We start from the raw sequence: 21,292 nt of genomic DNA on the forward strand, positions 1-21,292 counted from the left end.
CAGCCTCTTCCCTTTTCCCTCACTCCCACTCCGCCCCCGGGTCCTGTGACTGCCCTTCAACCTCCCACCACCTCAGCAGCTTCGCAGAAGGTGGCTCAGTGCTGCTGGAGCTGCTGCCAGGCAAGCAATGCCAGTACCAGCATGAGGTTATGAAAAGTAAGTGAATGGGACATCCCTCCTCCCTCCCTCCCCCCCCCCCCCCCAACACACACAGCAACAGCAAGGCAGTGACGTGTCTTTTCTCCTGAAATAACCAAAGCCACCATGCACAGATTCACGCATACCAAGCTGCTCCTAGACATTCACAATGCAATAAGCGTCATCAAATGACATTAATTTCAGACACCCAGCTGACATATAGGAGGTACAGTGAGGAATAATGCAGTATATTTACAAACTGCTACCAGTTTTTGCAAAACTTAATGTTGTTCCACAGTGCTACTTCCCCACACACACACACCAGAATAATTTGCAGGAGCAAATTCCACAAGAAAAAAAAAATATATATATATATATATATATATATGCATATATATCTATATAGAATTTATGTCCTGCTTTAATTCCATCTGTGCCAGCAGAATTTATAGCATAAATAAGCTACAATTTAAATATAACCACTAGTCAACAGAGCTAAGCCAAGAAAAAACCTTGCAAATGGAGTTTTATGTAAGTATAGATGACATTTTTAACTATGAAAACTTGAAATTCATCAGCAGCCAGCCTCACTCCTCCAGTAAAAAACCAAGATGGGGTTGGTCTTGGTGGTTAAGGTGAATACTTAAACACAGCCTTCCCACTGACTTAGGTGCTCTACACATGAAGCATCAAATATTTACAGTTTCCATTTTATGTATGAGAACATATGCATCAGGATATAATATATTCATTCCTACTCTGTTTATGTGCTAAGTAAACATAAAGACTAGGATTGTATGCATTATTTCTTGCTAATTTACTCTAAGAGCAATATATTTAACTTCAAACTCAATTTCCATACTTCCCTTTGCAACATGATTCGTACCCTAAATTATGAATGTGCAACACAAGATGTCAAGGAAGCAATCAGCTGAAGAAGACTATCATTCAGAAACAATTTAAAGGCAAACTGAAAACAATTCTTTTAAAAACCTTTAAAAATGCTATAGTGTATTAGGAAGATAAGAATTGCTTCTACTACTGCCTAGAGTGTTGAATTTTTATTCATACTGAGGATTATTGCCCTTACAAAGTACTAAATCCAGCAAGCACGTGGCATAAATTATGACAGTGATTTCCATGTAAAGATAGACTGCTGAACTCCAGAAGAGAAGAATAAAAATAAGAGGGGGTGGGGGGAGGAAAAAATCTTAGCATGACATACACCAGAGGCTATAGAATCAAAACACCATCAAGACCAAGATTTAGACTAACTCCAGAATTGATCACATCTTTGCTGACTACATCTGCAGTGGCCCCACCAGCCAGACAAACTGCTGCTCCTGCCCCAGAACTGGACACTACCCTTAGTCCGATATCACAGCAAGCCTGTGGAGGACTCAACGCATAAATCTTTAGCTGTGACCTGGAACACTCCTCTCTGATGGACAAGTCACCCCTTAGCATGAGATGTGATAGGCTGTGTTAGAATTAGAAAGATTGCCGCGAGTGGGATGGTGAAACAATCAAAGATTGGTGCAGATGAAATGGTACTACAAAAGGAAAGGTACTCACCCACCTCCAAAATCTATGCTCACAAGAAAGTCTCCACAAGGGAGGGATCTCCAACCAGAGATCCTTCCCCAGTGGCAGTGGGGTGTAAGAGAGGTGCAGCCAGGCTCCACCCCTTGTAGTTACACAGCCAAATTGCCCTCACCTGTGCTCCCAGGGCTGACCCAGTCCTTTTCCCAGCTACTCAATCAGTGGTTCAGACTATCACTCAACAGCTGCCATACAGACTGCAACAGATCACTATCAGCAGATCGCAGTGTCACTGTTAAGTGATATAAGGAACCACTCAAGATGTTCCAGAGCAAGGAATTGATCCGTCCAATATTTTTACATGCTAAGTAAACATATACTTGTTCTGGTTATAATACTGTTATTGTTTTCTTTGTGCAATGCTGACCCATTCAAATGATCAGTTTGGGACCATTAGACAGAAGTTTTCCAAGGTATTCACAGCTATAGATGCAAACACCAAACTCTATTGCTGGGCATATATGCACTGCCCCAACTCCACTGTTGAGGTTGCAAAGAATAAATCTTTCTCCCAAGAATTCATCTTGGTCCAACAAATGATTTTTTCACTCCACTTACAGTTGGTAATTGCTCCCAATCAAAACCAGCCATTTCTTTCCCTTTTCTTAAATCTCACCTGAAGCAATCAGTGGAATAACACTGTACAGTACTGACAGTGAAAGACTTTGAACATACAAATTCACAGGAAACACTAAGGTCTTTCCATTTGCATTATGATGGCAATCAGGAATTACACTCATCAGAAGCTTCACTGTTCATTGTCACCATGAATTGAATTTTGCCCTTTTCAGTGCTACTCTATCTATATTTACTACATAAGCTTCTTCATACCTAATGGATTTCTACCTTGGCAGGAAAAAAAAAAAAAAAAAAAAAAACCAAAAAAAAAAACACCTTTATCAGAGAAGAATGAATTCTCAAGAGAACATTCATGGGTAGAAGAGCTGCTGCCTAGCTCAGAAGTTTACAGCATGAAATGGGGGAACCTGATACAGCCACAAAAGCTCTCCTTGAAGCAGCAGTACAGTTAGGAATGGAGCTTTGTGTACAGAGCTGGGCACTTATGACTGTCAAGGAGATGCTCTATAGCACAGTCATGTATGCCTTGGCACACGCAAGCCAGTAAAAGAGTTCCTACAAAAGCAATTCTGACCCCCAGTAGAGAATGGCTGCTTTCTAGAGGGTCTTCCTAGGAATTTTGATATTGTAAACAAAATACATCATTGCAAAGCATAAACTAATTGATACAGTGCTAGATTTCACTTCCTAGGACAGGTAAGTAACTGCAGACAAAACCAAAAGAACTTGTGCATTGGGATTTCTGATACAAATTCAGACTTTGGATCTATATCGAAATAGGAGATCTCTGGGGAAGTTACACTCACAGTATTATTCTTTTCAAGTAATAGTATGGGTAAATAAAAACAGTTCAGGAAGGATGTGCTGGTAATGTCTGTGACAGTGAATTAACCATCAGGGACCAATTCCTGTCTTTCGGTAAGTATTTCAGAGAGATAAAGGCAAATTTCACATTTTTAAGAGTGGAAAGTCTCTTCCCAGACATCTTCCAGCCCTACCTTACAACACCTGAAACACTAGCAGCTACAGCATTCCAAGGAGGGAGAATTTTTGCTTTATTTTACAAGTGCAGGAATATTTATGTTTTCATTTTCTTTCTGTAAGCACAAACTGAAGCAGGAGGGGAGCACTGAAACATCTGGTGAAGTATTGGGAAAAACACCTTACAGATGCATCTGTAGATCAACTCAGTTCCAGCTGTGATGCCCAAACTCACACACTCTACTCCCCTGTATAATCAACTGGGGGAATCTGAATTATTCTCTAACTCCGTAAATCAAATATTCAGTTGCATGAGTAAACCATGTTATTCCTAAAGCTTTACTATGGAAAAGCTTAATGAGAAATTCAGCCTTGTTACTGCTAAATGAAATATAATAAATATTACAATAAATAATAAATGTTCTAAATGGAAGTTTAGAATTCATTTGAAAGCTAAAAAAAAAAAAAAAAAAAAAGTCTTAAAAAGCACCACAGACTTGGAAGACCAGCATAAGGAACATAATAAACATTCATGTCTCTCAACTGGAGAAGGACTTCATTTTGGTGTATAATTACAGACTGGCAATACTATATGGACTTTCTTTTTAGTTCTGCTGTTTCAAAGCTGTAGTTCGTTTCATTTGGGATTTTCACTAAGTCATTTCCAGAGGAAGAGGGGTAGGCAAAAAGTTGAACATTAGTCCCAGTTCAATCTAAAAAGAAGGCCCAGCACTTGCATTCCAAAAGCCAAGAGTCCATAATTTACCTTGATCTTTTCAGGGCACATTGATTTGAATTACTGTCTTGAAGGGCAATGAGATTTAAAAATACTTGGTGGGGAAATCTCAGAAACCACATTTCAGCTGGGAAGGCAATGCTCCTGTCCAGCAAGAAAACAGCTTTTGGTCATGGAAATGACATCTAAAGCATAGATGTAATAGATAGTTTTGAAATCAGTAATGAGCAGCAGCAAAATTGAACTTCAATCAAAACTAACGTTTGGAAAACTTGGAAAATAACTAAGTGAAAAGTCATCTAAACCTCTACTGAATATTAAGTGAATCACTACAATATAGAAAAACTCCTTTCAAAGCCCTGTTATTCTAACATGCAGAACTCCAGGAATGTTAAGTCAGGATCTGTCATGCAGAACTGAAAACGGTATTTTGTTCCAAGCAGTGTCTGTTATATGTTGCATTATATTCCTTGAAAACAAACTATTGATAGTAGGCAAGAATAATTTTACTTAATCTAAATATGTAGGATTCCAGAAAAAGGCAGACAGAAGGCCAAAAGCATGAATTATGCATACTGTATTGTTAAACTCCGCTCCTACTTTACAGCTTCAGCAGGTTTTGCATGGAAAAAGAAATTAGGGTGGAACATATACTGAACAATTTTCTCCATAACTGCTTCTTACTCACCTTAAATGTAAAATTTTATTTAGCTTCTATCATAGGGAGATGTCCTTATTAGAGTAGCACATTTACATGGGTCCCTTTGAAAGGATTTAATACAAACAAGTCTGAAATAATTGAAGGAAAGATTTTCTGACTGTTCTCAAAAGAGCTTAGTGAAGAAGAGTACAGCAGGAAAGAATTATTTTATTATATTGATTTTCCTGGAGGGGGAAAAAAATAAAATCGAAGTAAGGTAGGTGAAATAAACCAATTCTTTTTTATAAAAATCAATGCAAACTTGAAGAACTCCAGTGAATTTACACACCAAAAAAAAATTTTATAACTGTATTGTGAAACAAGATCTGCACATTATTACTCTAATAAGGCAGGTAATAGAAGAGACCAACTTGGTTCATTACCACACAATACTATTTTAAAATAGTTTAATGTGTGATGTGTACATATTTCTCTTACCCTAATCAATTTATCAATCTGAGATCCAGCTATTATATACTACGCTGCAACTCACCAAAACCTTTTCAGTCATAACACACAACTGGCCTGCAATTGCTTAAAACATATCTTAAATCTTCGTACACCTAACACTGCAAAGAAAAATTCATACTTAAATCTTTACCCAAGTCAAAAATTCTTAATCAGTAAGGTGCTTCCACTCCATAACAAAAAAGTACCCACCATCACCTCCAAGCTAAACACACCAATTTCTGCTACTTATTCTCCGTATCTTACTGGGTGCTCAAGGTAGAAATGGATGTCTTCAATGTCTTGAATGCCTAAAACCCTGCTTTCTTTAAATTGAAGTGTACTTTCAATGAGTAAATATAATTTCCCATCTGATACCTGAACATTATTCCCCTTTCCTGATTATATATCCATAACAGTGTACTTTCTGTCCCAGAGCCTTGAAACTGGGAATATTTTGGAGCACTAACCACTGCCCAGTGCCACCAATTATTGTCAATAACATTAATCAGACAGATAGCAACCGTAGAACTGAATCTCAGTTTATGACAACACCCACTTTGAGGACATAGCTGTTACATCCTGCCTGTGTGACCCAGCAATCAGCTGTGAGATTCGAGTAAGGAAAGTTTTCCAGACTCTGCCTCTGGACTCCATCCACACTGCTGCATCTCCCTCTAAACCAGGTTCTGCCCTACAAAAGGCATCCAGTTCTCTACGCTCCTTTTTTAGTCTCTGCTTTGGTCATTAAGAACACAAATTCTTTTCCTTGGGAATTTTTTTTCATGTGCATTTTAAGAGCATCAGATAACTTTTCCTAAATATATCAGAAAATTGAAGGCTCACAGGTTCAGATCCAAGTTTTAGAACTGATCACACAACTTACACTGACTTCACCAGGGGTACGATTAATATGAACAAAGCAAAGAGTCTGAGGTATCTCTTCATTAATAAAAGTGCTTGCAACAAAAACAAAGCTAGCAACAAAGATCTCTCATGATTAAAAAACATTAATCACACTTGCAGATTAATAGAGGACTTGATCCTGTTTCTTCTCATCCCTCTCTTCAAGTCCAGAGTTGTAAATAACATTAAGAAACAGAATTGAGTTTAAATACCTCCTAAGAAGAATAGCATCACATCCTCCAGTGATGTAAACTGGGCCAACAAGTCATCAGGTGTTAGGAAGGAACTCTTTACTCAGAAGGCAGTGAGGCAGTGGCATAGGCTGCCCAGAAAAGCTGTGGGTGCCCCACCCCTGGAGACATTCAAGGCCAGGTTGGATGGGACCTTAGGCACCCTGATTTGGTAGGTGACAGCCATGCCCCATGGCAGGGAGTTGAAACTGAGTTATCTTAGCTGTCCCTTCCATCCCAAGTCATTCTATGATTAAAGTCAATTGTTCATAAATACCATGGAAAGCATAGATTTCTCTCACTTTTTTCCTAAATGATAGAATCTGTCTTCCTACTGCTAAACAAACTAAATACTGCCAGGAAAGCCAAACCTTTAAAAGATATGGCAAAATATGTTTTAAGATCTACAATGAATTTTCCCCTCACCTCTCAGTGTATTCCAAAGTAGTATTAAGCATTCTTATTTTAGCTTTTACTTGGTTTCCAATAACCAATTAATTTTCCATTCCTCATAAATAAAGACAGAGTAGTCATAACATGAGGACAAAGGCCATAATACAAAATCATAAAATCATTTATGTTGGAAAAAGACCTTCAATACCATCAAGTCCAATCATCAATCAGACCTACTGAGTCCTATCACTAATCACTTTGCATCACAGAAGTATATGCAGCTTCGCAACATCCTGTATTTCTAGTTGAATATTCATCCAATTTCTCCAGGTGCACTGTGAACATCACTTCATTGTTTCCCCATCTCCATTCTAAAAGTCCCCAATGAATACCAAGAGAACTTTTGCCCAAGATGATACTGGACAACTCTCCATCTTCCGTTAAAAGCACCAAAGCTTCAAACACATTTCACGGAATCACCAAGGTTGGAAAAGACCTTAAAGATCATCAAGTCCAACTATTCACCTATTACCAATAGCTCCCACTAAAACTTATCCCTCAACACAACACGCAAACATTCCTTGAACACCCCCAGGGTCAGTGACTCTACCACCTCCCACTAGCAAGGCAGCACAGAGTAGGATTGGAGACTTCCCCAAACCCCAAATTCAGTCCACTTCAACAAGAGCAGAACTAGGTTGTGGCTTCACATGATCTAGGTTTGCTATAGGAAAAATCCAGACCTTTGCAAACACATAATTCAGTGCTCATTTATAGCAATGGTTACAACAATTTGGTCTTTTGTTTTCTTTTTTACTGCCATTCAGTTTTTATGTTTCTTTTCCCTTTCTTATTCAGTTCATTTTCTTTCTGTGCAGCTCTTAAATTCCCGCATGTTTTCCCCTCTGCTAGATTCTTTATTTTGTTCATTTTTTCTCTTGTTTGAAATGATTTTTTCAGGGTTTTTTGCTTTGTAGTTTTTTGTTGTTTTTTTTTTAAACCAATGCAATCAAATGCCTTCTCAGAACTGTGGTTGGAACTTGGCTTCAGGTGTAGCTTATGGTTTTAATGTTAATAAAGTTCTATTATTACTGAATAGTAATGAAAAGTGCTTCTGTGAGACCTATTGTTTTTAATTGTGCATTCAGGAATAGTGGATACATTTGACTTATTTTTGCATACTTTACTGCGAAAAAAAATCAGTAAACACAAGGTAGAAGAACTCAGATTCTGTTACTCACCACACTCACTTCTCCAGGTAACCAAACAGGAGCTTTATGTCACCTGACAGGAGTGCTTTCTCATTCTCCCTCATGACTGTCTCCTAGGAGTAAAAAAAAAATTAAAAATAAATAAGTAAATAAATATCAAATTTTCAAAGTAACAGCAGCTTGTGACAGCAGTGGAAAAAAAGATAACACAGTCCATTCACTCTTTCCATTAGAGAAACTGACTTAAATACTCCATTACCCAGTGCCAAGGCTTAGTCCTCATCTACTCAGCTATTTCTGTGGATTGTGACAACTAACTGTCGAGTGCCTAAATGGATAATTTAGCATAAACCTGGAGAACAGACAAAAGAAGAAATCACAGTCATCAAGACTTCATATTTCTCCCTTGAACTCACATCAAGCTTCACCAACAACAGCTGCAGCTATCCTTGCCTCCAGTGGCATGGTTTCATCAGCAACCAACTATTGAATTGACAGATAACTCAGCATAGGAATAGATCTATAAAGAAGTTTTCATGATAGCCACAGGTAAATTAGAGCTAAGCCCGAAGAAGCTAAGAAACTTCAACCAGCAAGAAAACAGGTGTATTTCCCTTGTAACAATTTCCACTTCATCTCTGCATCAGCCAGCACAAGTGACCTGTCTCACTGCACACAGTCACTTCACAGATTTCTTTCTTGAGTTTTACTTTACTAAGCTGAGTCAGTCAGATCTCACCCTAACTTCTTTAGCATAAAAACAATACTCTGTGAACACTCCCTAATTCTACAGTGGGAAGAAGAGAGTACCGAACACATCACAAACAGCAAAACAGAAACACTGTGAGCCAGGCCAGTTAATGCTAGAAAGCCAAATGAGACACCTGCCAAGGGAAAAAGCATAAGTTCCCACTCTTATTCCAGAAACCACTTAAGAGATACAGCCATTCAACTCCTACAGGGCAAGAAAAGCCCTGACCCTAAGCCTAAAGCACCCCTTATTATCAGCACCACAACAAAGCTGCAAACAAATGGAAAAATTAGAAAAATTAGGAGCCTCAGAAAAGGGGGGGGGGGGAAGAAAAAACAAGCAAATAAATAAATAAATAAGACTACCTGGAAACCAGCACCACAGCACAGACCCCTCACACACAAAGCAAAATCACAACTAAAACAAACCAGCCCAAGGCCATTATGTAGCTCCTGATCTGGGTAACCCACCCCACCTGCTTTCACTGCCCTGCCATTAAGCACAGCTGCTCTCTTGGCTCTGAGGGCTGTAGGCCCCTCCCTGCACCTGGGCTCTGCTTGTTACCAGGCTCATGTGGTACTCAGTTCTGATAGGTATGCATGGGAGCTTTTTCTGCACATGCTGTCACTAGCCAACTAGGACTGAGTCATCCAGCATAAAAAAGCTTACATGAAGGTATATGAGTCCAAGCATGCTTCTAAAGTATGATGGAGCTAGATGCCTGGTTTACTTCTATCACACTATGACAGACCTGTGCTAACAGGAGAGCACAGCTGGCCCAAAGATTAAAGAAGCATTTATGTGAGAAGTAATAGTCTCAAAATATAGCCCATACTGTGCAGCATGCTCTTTGAGTAGGTCTTTGTCTTTTTACTGAAGTGTTATTGCTTTAGAAATGCTATTATTGCTGATAATCATTTGAATCATGGACTAAAACAGTTCACTGCAGATCCAGTGAGTACACTGAGTACACCACCAAAAAGCCTCTTGAATGCTAATAGGAGCTGGAATGCTACAATAAATGCAAGTCTCATTTGTCGATGGGTATCTGAGCTGTCCTCTCAGACAGTCCTCTGGAGATGTATCGCAGTACATAAAAATCAAGCATAGTTGTGACAAAACACTTTTCTTGACAGACAGCCCTAGTGATTTATAATGCACAGTTAGGGGTAAGATACTGATTATATTCCTTAGTCCTTACCAAAATATACCTGGGTCTCTTTGTCTGCCTATTGCTGATGCATAGAAGAGGTGCTCAGCATCACTCTGTGGCACTGAGGTACGACTTGTCAGCTCAGGTGGCTGCCCTCTGCCCAGCACCTTCTGCGAGACCTGGGGAGACCTAGCACTGTGGAGATCCATCAGTCTGCAGCCATTATTGGCTGTGGCTGCACTGCAGCCCTGGCTATGACAGCATGGTGCCTCTCTGGAATGGAAGTAATGTTCTTGTTGGAAAATGTAATTTAGTGCATCCATGAGAACTGAAGAAATGAGTTCTGTAAATAAGCACATTACAGTGAAACCAAACAAACAAAAATGAAAATGCTTTAACAGCTCAAATTATTTTTAATAAATAGAGCATCAACTTCCTCATCTTCAAATATCAGTTCTATAAAATAAAGGGAACTAATGTACATAGACAATAAATTTTGTGCTGCTTTTGCATGTTTGTTTCATAGAGAATGTATTCTATCACAACATAACCTTTATTCTGACCTTAAATAAATATTATTACAAGAGAGCTCTCAGATTCTAAACATAACAAAAATAGCTACTTCTGGAAAAGACAGCCATAAAAAATTATTTATATATGCATTAATGGTGTCTACTGACCGACACAAAATTCACATCTGCATGTATATATTTTCTTAGAATAAGTGGAAAAATACTTTAATAGACTGTCCAGTAGAACTAACAGAAGCCACATCAATTAAAAATACTTGAAAATTCTACATCCTGATAATATATTAGACTATTAAAAATGCCTATAAGAGTGCCCATTAGCATGTTGATTTAAGGAATCCCCAGCAGAACGACCAGAGTCAGGACTGTATCTTTGTCACAGCATATGTACTTGTTTGTACTTGAATGAAAATTTATTAGGCTGTTTATTAGGGGGAATGACAGCCCAGCTTTAATGTCTGTAAGTATTTATCTCTCTCTTTTTACTGTTTTCTGGCGAGTTGTAATTACCATTTGCACAATGAATTAGATGATTTGGTCTGTTTTTGTTTTGCTTTGTTTTCCCTAAGAATTTCTACTTAATAAAGCATCCATCACAGAGGGAATAGTGCATGTGGATCAGCTAAGCTGATCATGGCAGAGTGTCAGGGCATTGCAGTACACCTCCTTTCAGCCCTTCACCAGCTCCCTCCAGTACCTCTCACAGATTTGCTTTGGTTATCTTCCAGGTGGCGGCACCAAAAGAAGGGTTTGAATGCACTTACCTCTATTTGGCACCCTTTTGCCCCACTCTTGCTACAATTCTCCCTACAACTCACAAAGAACTTGAGCAAATTGAACCTAAATGAGATTACCTTGATAATAGAGAGCTCCTATGGAGAACACCTTTGAGAACGAGGTGCAATACTGCAAATCTCCGACCTGAGCATGTGTGATAATGAATTCAAGAGCAGAGAATATGTCACTGTGAATTCAGTTGTTCTCAAAGCTTAATACGTGCATGTTGCAATTTGATGATGCTTTATGCAATCGCAGGGTTGTTACTGTCAGAAACAATCTGTTTACTTTGCATATTTTCACATTTTTGTGAGCTGCCTAGATTCTATCTTTCGGAATTGGAATGGAGATTTACCAATTTATTTTATTTTTCAAGATGAGTAGCCTTGCAAAAGACTGGAAAAGGTCCCAGCATTTGGAATTTGGGAAAATTCTGGGGCATAATGATATTCATGAGGGTTTGGATTCCGCATTCATCTGACCTTCACAACCAGGACAAGGCCAGAGCATCTCAAAGTCCACCTCCAGGGGTGAGAAAAGCCCCAGAAGCAGAGCAGGGTGGAAACAACCCACTTTGGGTTTATCAGTCTGACACCCTGAGGCTGAACAGAGAAACCAGTACACAAATGTGGGCTTGGATGGTCATCGGTGAAACAGACCAGGGCAAGGAGCAGTCCAAACATTCATGCTCACTGCCTCAGAAATGCCACAGACAGCCATCTGTGATCTCCTACGTGGTGTCTCTCCTGATAGTGACTCTCTCGTAGGTTCCACTTCTGAATTCAGACATTCATGTCCAGTTTAGATAACCTGATCCCACAGAGCTCCTCTCTATAAAAAGGCAGATAAAAAATAAGGACGGTAAAAGCTGTGTTTAAGAAATCATTTCTTTTTCTAGTAGAATTTATCTTACTAAAGAAATATTTAAATTTACGTATAGGCTTGAAATCAAATTAATCAGTACTGTTCTTATGAACTGCTTCAAAAGTCAGACTCCCTTTAAGAGATCTCCTACATTGTTAATTGAACCTTGATACCATATTCCACATCCATTACACATGTAACAGATAAACGTACAGAGAGGTATCCCTGTCTACAACAGGAGAGTTGGAAAGAGATTATCTTAATGGTCCCTTCCAACCCATTCTATGATTCTATGTACTCACCATTCATTGCAGATCTGTAAATCTCATTGTGTCCCAGGACTAACACAAGCACTCACTGGAAGGCAGCCAGTGCACAGCATCAAGGCTGCCCCAATTAAAAGCCATTTTCCTGACACTGTTAGAACTTCAATGGGGACCTTTGTGAAGTGGAAATCTCCCAAAGGACATCTGCATTATCAGGTTCGGTGTGCATCACACACACTATTTGCAGATGATGCAGGATGTTATTGCTGGTATGAAGCAGGGAGTGTGGTGTGCCATTGCCAGGCAGGGCCACCCAGTGCTGCCCAGAGCATACACAATTTGCACAGCATTTGCTAAACATGCAAACATCTTGTTACACGTGCCCCCAAACAGGGATCACAGTTCATTTGACAGGAGCCCCTTCCTCTGGGTCCCAGATAGCTTCAGGAAGTGTGCTGTTTACTTACAGTCATTTGACCATTTGATAAAGGCCTTCTCTGCATTATGAAATCGTAAACCTCAGGAGGAATTCAGTTAAACTTTGTAAGAAGTCAGGGTGTTGGGTTGCATGTCGTGTGACACTTGCAAAGTGGAGAGCTTAGTGGACAAAGTGTTTAAAGGAGGAAAGTCTAGGTAAGTGTAGAGGTAAAGCAAAACTAGGTGTTTAGAATGCTTTTTGCAGAGTTCACTTTAAAAGCAAAACACTTTTGGAAATAATTACATCAAAAGTTACAAAAATAGAGGTTTTAAACTTGAAAACCATCTATAAAAATATAGCAGAATTTTAAATATGCATTTTTAAATTGTCTACAGGTTTTAAATAACAAAAAGCATTTTCCAGCATTTTCCAGTGACATTAATTAAACAAGCACAACTGTTAGTGCTACAGAACATTTCTAAACTCCGGAAAACATGAGTTTTGTTTAAAAGCAATAAATTAATGCTGCATTTGTCCCTAACTAAAGCTTTTGTGTTTATACTGCCTTTAACAAGGCTTGGTCTTGTTGTAGCAGCAAGGCTGCAATCACATTTTACTTTTTTTTCGTATTAATTCTATGAATAGTGTACTTCTGAGAGCAAAGTTAGAGGAGCTTCTAAGAAATCCCCACTCTTAGCAGCAGTTGAGGCTACTCACCACTTCTCAGGAGGTACTCAGCAGCGCACAGGTTTGGGCCCGCAGGTCTTGGAACGGTGAAAGAAGACATTGCTGAGATGCTGGGTTCTGCTCTTCTTCCCCTGAGCCTGTTTGTGTTTTTAATCTAAATTTCTTACCTTTATATGAATTCTCTCATGTTGTTTGTTTCCAGACTGTTTTTTAGATACTGGGAGAAGTATAACAGGACTGAGAAATTTCATAGACTCTAAGTTAGTACTTTCTATTTCAAGGTGTTTAACTAAGTGTACTCTTCTTTCCAAAAGATCACCTAATGAAAGTAAAATCAGCCAAGAAAGTCAATTTTGGACTTACTCTTCTATCTTTTTGACTCAAAAACATTTCAAATTAATATTAAAAAAATAAAAAAGAAAAAAGAAAAAGAAAAAAAGGGAAAAAAAATTGGTCCCTAGAAAGCTTAAGAATTGTTCACCACTGTTTCCCTAATTTATTTTCTTTAATGCTGTTAGCATCTAAATAAACCTTATCAAACATTTCTTACTCCGCTGACAATTTTCTGACCTCTTGGTTGAAGATCTGAGCCCTAACTTTGTTCATGGATGAGTAATCACAGCAGGTCCACAGCAGAACTTACCCTAGAACTACAAATATATCATCGGCAGCCTTGTAAATCAAAGCCTCAAAGAGCATCATTTAGCCTGGAGCTAAAATTGCTTGTTTATCAAATGGTGCCTAGCTTAGCATGGAGCAGTTCCTTGTAAATCTCAGGGACCTTTTACAGCATATACTTAAGCAAGCACATTGGCTCCTGGGAGACTTTCTGAGAGCTTTAATGACTGCAGACTGCTAAAAGATCCAGGCCTCGGTTCAGTTAAGTGGTTACTTGTATAGCTTGGCTCCATTTTGTAAACTCCCAAAGATAAGGTGTCTGCGTTATCTGGGGAAAGAGCAAGCATTAGTTTCTTAGGAAATCTTTATATCCTAAGTGTTAATGTTCTTGTGGCTTTTGGTATTTTGACCTTTGTCTGCTCACTTTTGATTTACTGTGGGAGCAGAATCTTTTTTCCCCTAAGCCTTTCCTATGTTTTATAGCTACTTTGAAAAGCACAGTGAAATACTTGCAGCACAGCTTTTAAAAGTAGGCGTGAGGCTGCATTGTTCATAAATATGCTGTATGGCTCCAGACTCCCCCACAGTAACAAAGCAAGACCACCCATTTTATCTCATGTTCTCGCAGGTTATTTTATTCCATAGCACAGTGCTGGTGACAGCAACAGGACAAAACGCTGCTTAGAGCATCCCAGGCTACGCCCTGCACTCCTGGCTCCCATGGGCGCTTTGTCCCTGTGGGATGGGATTCTGGCTACTTGCTGGTGGCAGTGCTTGAAAGTTACCCACAAAGCTCCCATTGGTTTGAGAGGATCAGCACTCACTGCAGTCATGAATAACACATTGGCTGGATCTACCACGAGGACACCGGTGGCCAGTCAGCCACTTGCTGATAGATGCTTGCATACACTTGATGTAATTCACTAATTGTAGAGCTTGTTAGCTGGGTCTCACTTTTTGATTTGAATTAATTAGAGTTCACCTCAATACAGCCACCTGCTGTGCTGTCACACGCAGCGTACATCGGTACAACAAAAACAAGGAATTCTTTTAATAAGCTTATTTGAGCAAAATCTGCTCTCACTCAGATGTGTGAAATGGCATCACTGCAATATCATAGAGTAAAAGGAGTAACACCGTTTACTTCAGCTGACATGCTAATGATGTAAAGGAGGGAAAATATGGTCCATTGCATTTATAGGCATGAAACACACTATAATTTAAAATCTATTTTGACTTCACCAATTTTTCAACATTTTAAAGTCCTTCTTGCCTTCTTCATTTTTTTTCTTACTCCAAGTGAAAAGCAAGAAGGTCTGATTTCTTTTTATTGGTGGTGGTAATAACATTTATTAAACCAAGAATTTTCAGCCATCTGTTGCATGCAAACCTCAAACACCAATTCAAAGACATGCCAGTATCTGTTACTGTAAGCACATGCTGCTTATTGCAGAACTGAAAATATACTTTCTATTCTGTAGGTATTTAATTTTGGTAATGTCAGACTTATCACTATGTGACTGTATTTGTTTGTCCCATTCAACAACATTGCACTAAATGCTATTTCCTTACACAGGATACCAGTAAGTAGACTTCTGTAAAGGGGATGTCAGGACATCTGGAGTGCACCTGGAGTCATTTTTTTAGCACAGGATCAGCAGTGGATGATGCATACACCCCAGTTCATATCCATTTCATTTTTGAAAATAACTCTCACTGAAGCAATAGAGGAGCTAACAATAACCTTATATCCACTGCAGTTCTTCTACAGCTTTATGCACAATGCATGTGTTACAGGAAATTTAATCTTTGTAAGAATTTGTTTTTTTGCAAAGGCAAACTTCTCTCAGCAAAAAATTTAGTATGGTTCAGTACTTCATAAATCCAGACCACTGTACCACTTCAGCCCCAAACTCCACACTACATCTATAACAGAACACCTATACTCTCACATGGCAAATGGAGAAGTAGAAACAGAGCACCAAATCTGGCTGCCCAGGACCATCATGACTCCTGTGGCTGTATCTCTGCTGAACACCCAGCTGCTGCTTGCTCACGTGGGCTGTGCCAGCAAAAGGCTGCAATGTGATGTGGTGTGTGGGAGCTGTGTGATTCATCCGGGCCCTGAGAACAGGTCACTGCTTAGCTGCACACTTCGGGTACAACTTCTCAACTTGCGCCTCTGGCTGCATAGGGCCAAAGAGACGCAGTGCCAAAGTCACAACTTAAAAAATTGATTTTCTTGATCCAGAAACAGTGCCATTTCTCTAACTTCCTAAATAAGTAACAAGTAACATAGCCAGCATGCATGATGCTGGAGATATACATTTCAGTTTTGCCAGCCAAAATAAAACTGGCATTCAGAAAGTCAAGGAAAGCATCTCAAATGGAAGGAAAGCCCTCCTAAAAAAAGATGTTAAAATAGAAGCAACCAAAATCACAAAATTATCACATGCAAGAGACAACACCAACATGAAAAGCAGAAAACCTGTGCTTGTATAAGTGTACTACAGAGAGGAGTTAGCAGGAAGACAAACAGAAATATCATGGGGCAAATAAAAATAATAATATAATAATAAGTGCTTGCTGGGAAAGACTATTTCTAAAAGGCTTCTGGTGGTTTAGCTGGTAGCTGTGCAACTGCAAAGCATTCCCTCATTCAACTATACTTTGTATGTCTGAGGAGCTTGTTGTCACCTACTCCAGTGGGCAAGATCTTCAAGTTTTCCAGAGAATAATGTTTTTAACAGCCTTTAATAAAGTGTTTCACAGATGTGATACATCTCACACATAACAGACTTAGTACTGACCCCTATGAGTGTATGAGTGAGTGTTTTAGAAGAGGTGTATTTAACTTCAGCACCAAAATCTAGCAGAGAAGAGTAGCAGGTGAGACTGGCTGGTTTACTTTTAAGGGCAGTGAAGGAATATCTGTGCTACTTCCACGTGCCTGGAAGCCTCAAGAAGACATTTATTTAGACTATGAGATCTTTCAGGGACAGACATGTGGTGCCCACTTTTGTTTATAGAGCACATCATAATGATGGCTGTTAGAATAATATCACTGGAAAACATTCTACTGATCTTTTTCATCCTGTTTGATTAGTCTTCGGATAGAACAAATCTTCCCTAAGCCATGAACCCTGTAAAACTCTTTGCTTTGATAAATTAGTGCTCCCTCTGCTCCAGCACCCAGCACCACAGCCAGGTAGGACAAGGGGACAGCAGTCCAGGAGCTTAGCCTACTGGCTGCCCCAGGGATACCCCAAACCCCAGCTTCCCCCTCACCTCCTTCACAAGGAAACATGATCTGACTCACACTGATTCTTCAGTAAGACCACCATTTGTGCTGTGCGGGGAAATGAAAAGCTAGGCGTACTTTACTCTTCATCTTGAGTCTTTTGAATAAGGAAGAACTTGCTGCAGAGGGAAAACAACCAGCAAGTAACGGCCACAAGACACCCCACAGGATGTGGCAAGGCTCTCAGCACTCCCATGTGTATGGAGGATGGAAGAGGTTAGATCCTCCCTTGAACCAGGGTGGGATCTCTTCACCTACAGGGAAGGTGAAAGTAATCTGATTAATGCGCCTACTCTTCTGAATTTCTCCTTAGGAGTGAAAGGGGCTTGTCCTAGGATACAGGCAGCTCAACAGGGAATTTGGCATTTCCCTTCTGCACACCAACATAGGTAAATTTAAAAATAGCACTTTTATTTTTCCTCCATGTTTCCAGCCAGGTCAGCCTCATTAGTGTCACCAAGGCACCAGCAGTAAGGTAGGTGGCTTGCATTTGTTGTTGGTTATTTATTTACGTACTCTCACATTGATCCGTAAATACATCCGGGAGCACTTGTACCATCTGCTGCACATTTGTCAGCCACTGAATGGAGGCCGGACATCTGGGGATGTCATCGGTTTGTGTCGATTTTCCCCCATTAGAGCCACTGTTTCCTTTTTCAATGTGATGTGAGCAAAGAACCTGGCTGACCACAGTGAGAGGGAAGGTGGATGGATCTGACGTTACCTCCAAATCTTCAGGGTCTGACTTTTCTCAGAAGCTTCTTTCCACTTTGTAGAGCTCAGAGCATGAAGACGGAGCAAAACATAAAAACATCAGTTTAATGCTACTTTGTAATATGAATGGCTATAGGATTACAGGTAATACATTAAGCCGTAATACTACAAATAAAGTACTTGGTGCCACAAAATCCCAGATTTGGGGGGAAATGATGTGATTTAACTTCTTCCCCTGAATTCTTTTTAAACAGTTATTATACATGGAGTGGGTGTACTCTCAATTCTTCAGAAAATTCTCCTTTTGTCATTTAATCAGTATTCACTGACTGCACACCAGCAAATACAAGATTTCTCACAAGTATCATTATTCCAAAATCACCAACACCACATTACCAAACATTCATGGTTTGACTATGACTTTTGGGGTGAGCAAAAGACGATGAGGTATTGATTTAGACATGAGATTCTAGCCAAATGGGAAGTATACATTTGCTTCATAGGAGAAGTGACTTAGTCTAACAACCAAAATTCAGGGAGACATAACTGACTTCAGCCCAACCATAAAAATTCAAATATGCTGAAGTTGAAATGTTATTTGGGTATAAATGGTTGTGTATAGCACGCATGCACACAAGTTTTACACATTTTTCACGCTTTTCCAGATGGCTCCTTGTTTAGAGATTTTGTTATTAAGGATTTAAAAATGTTTGTTTCCTACTATTCATAGCTCACAAGATACATATGAAAAAGATGTTTCTTTACCATACTACTTACCATGCAGTTTTCCAAATATTAACTAAAAAAATAAGAAGGATCTAGCCCTGAAAAAAAAGCATGATTTAAAACATTGAGCATAGCCAAGTCAGAGGATGAATGAACCATCACACCATTTATTCCTGTATTTCATTTGTTAAGAAATAACAAGATGTGCTTATTGTACTTAGTCTTAAAATGTTTCTTCAATAACACTGCCCTTTACTGTCCACTGTAGTGCATGTTGTTCATGGTCTCTCCAGACTGCTGAGTGGTTTGCCTAGCACAAACTGTACCAAAAACATGTCATTCAAGTTTTGTTTGTTCTTGTAGCTCTACAGTAGTATACAAAAGGGCTTACAGAATTACCTTATTACCTGTAAGCTTGCCCATAGATTATTGCTCTTGAACTAGTTTTTATCATATGCAGAGTAGTAGAACAGGGAATTTTCCAGGCAGCCCCATGAGCACCACCAGAATGCTCCTGCAGGAGGGAAGGAAACTGGCCGCCCACCAGGAAAATGGGCTGAGTGTGGAAAAACTGTATGCTGACCTGGAGCTGTGAGCACTGCCTCCTTCCTTTCTATTTCAGAATCATCCCCTTTATTTCATCTAGAATAAGTTGTCAATGCTACAAAACCTACAACTGCAACCATCTCCTAAGAAATCTAAGAACCTCTTTTATTTTGATATGTTTATAACAGGAATGCAGATGCTCTCGCCATTCACATTTCACATTTCTTTTTCCTTCATGGTATCATTTGCATTGCTGCCTAAAGGATGCCGGTAGAGATGAGATGCACATCTCATCCGAGTGTTGTAAATAAAAGGAAAATAAATACTGCTTATCGCTTACCCCTGGTCTCTTTTCCTGCTCTCTGTTCCTCCTCAGTGTAATACAGCACTGCAGCTATTTCTGCCAACATGGGAGTCATAGGCAGAATTTCCATTCTACAATGGCTGTGAATATAAAATTCTGTCTGTGCACAATAGCTATGAGAAAGATGTGTATACAGTCACCTGCGAGGGCTCTTTTGCAATGAGTTAGTACGAAGAACAATTAATTGCCAGCACTTCTCTGGATGGATTATATTCAGTGCTATGTAGGGTAAAGAAATCACAGGATGGCTCATTTAATGTTTTCATAGGAGTCAGAGTTAGGGAGAGGGGTCACGCTAAAAAGCCAAAATGCTCAGTACTACAGACGGCTTAAAATCTATGCTTGACTGAATGCACTGATATTTGAATTTGGTTCTTCAGATGCTTAATTTTCCATTTGAATTGCAAAATAAGAATACTATGTTTAGTTTTGTTGGTAACAGTTTCAAAACTGACAGCGAATAGAATTTTATTTTTTTTTACTTTTCCTTTTTTTTTGTTTGCTGGAGGCAGAATAAGCAGTCCATCCTTTTGCTTGACCTCTATATATCTGGAGAATATGTAAACATATTGAAACTTTGTTGTGTTCTACAGTGAGGGAATGAAGTGCATCGATTGCTTGCAATTATTAGCTAGAGTGGGATAAGCCTTCTCCTTATTATGCAGATTAGTGAAGCTCTCAGTTCCAACATATTGTACAGATGCAGGAGAGCAGCTGCTCTTACAGATGGCAAGTACACAGCTCCATTAGTATGTATCTATTGTCTGCTTTTGGCTTGTTCAGAGGATGGAGAGGATGGGTGAAGAGGAATTGTTACACAGTGAAATGTAAAGGAGAACATACACTCTTAAAAATCTGTTCTCAAGAGACTATTTACACAGAAGGGAAAACAACAATCAAATTAAAAATCTACCCTAAATAAGAACTTTCATGTGTCACAATTAAGCCTCTATAGTTTTTAAGTAGATTAACCATGAAAAAGTAAGTAATAGAATTCCATCTTCATGGCAAAGTGGTATCAAATAAAAAGAAATCCTGTGAGGTTCATTGAAAATTTGGTCATGAACGTGGCTCTTCCAAAGCTTTCCTTTATATCTCCTCCCCCTTCTGAACAAAAATATGTATATCCTTCCTCCCCCACACAGAACAAGTCCTCGTTTATTTTGCATAACATAGAAGACAGAAGAGCAGAACTGTGCTTCATTTATTAAACTTTTTACCATCAGAATATAGCATTTTATGCAACTTTTTGCATTAATGAGAGCTGAAGCAGCTAAATTTAAGTTGGTATAGACAACATTGATTGTGCATCTATGTCAATTATTCTTTGCAAAAATGCTAAGCAGAACATTAGTTAACCGTGTGGTAATTTTTAATGTGAACAATTCCTGAGGAAATACATAGCTACAGGCTGACTAGTGAAAACAGAGTCAAGTAAAGGACAATTATTTAGAACACAGTCTATGGCTGAATGCACAAATTATGGTTGTACCAGCAGGTTTCATGATAAACTTAACATACTGTTTATCCTTGTCCTGTCCCCACACACTACTGAAAAGAGACCAGCCTCGCCACTATGGCTCCCACACCTCAGGTATTTATAAACCTGGATCAAGTCCCCTCTCAGCCTTCTTTTCTCAAGGCTAAACAGACC

This window comes from Excalfactoria chinensis, chromosome 7, assembly GCF_039878825.1.
Source record: "Excalfactoria chinensis isolate bCotChi1 chromosome 7, bCotChi1.hap2, whole genome shotgun sequence".
Classification (NCBI taxonomy): Eukaryota; Metazoa; Chordata; class Aves; order Galliformes; family Phasianidae; genus Excalfactoria; species Excalfactoria chinensis.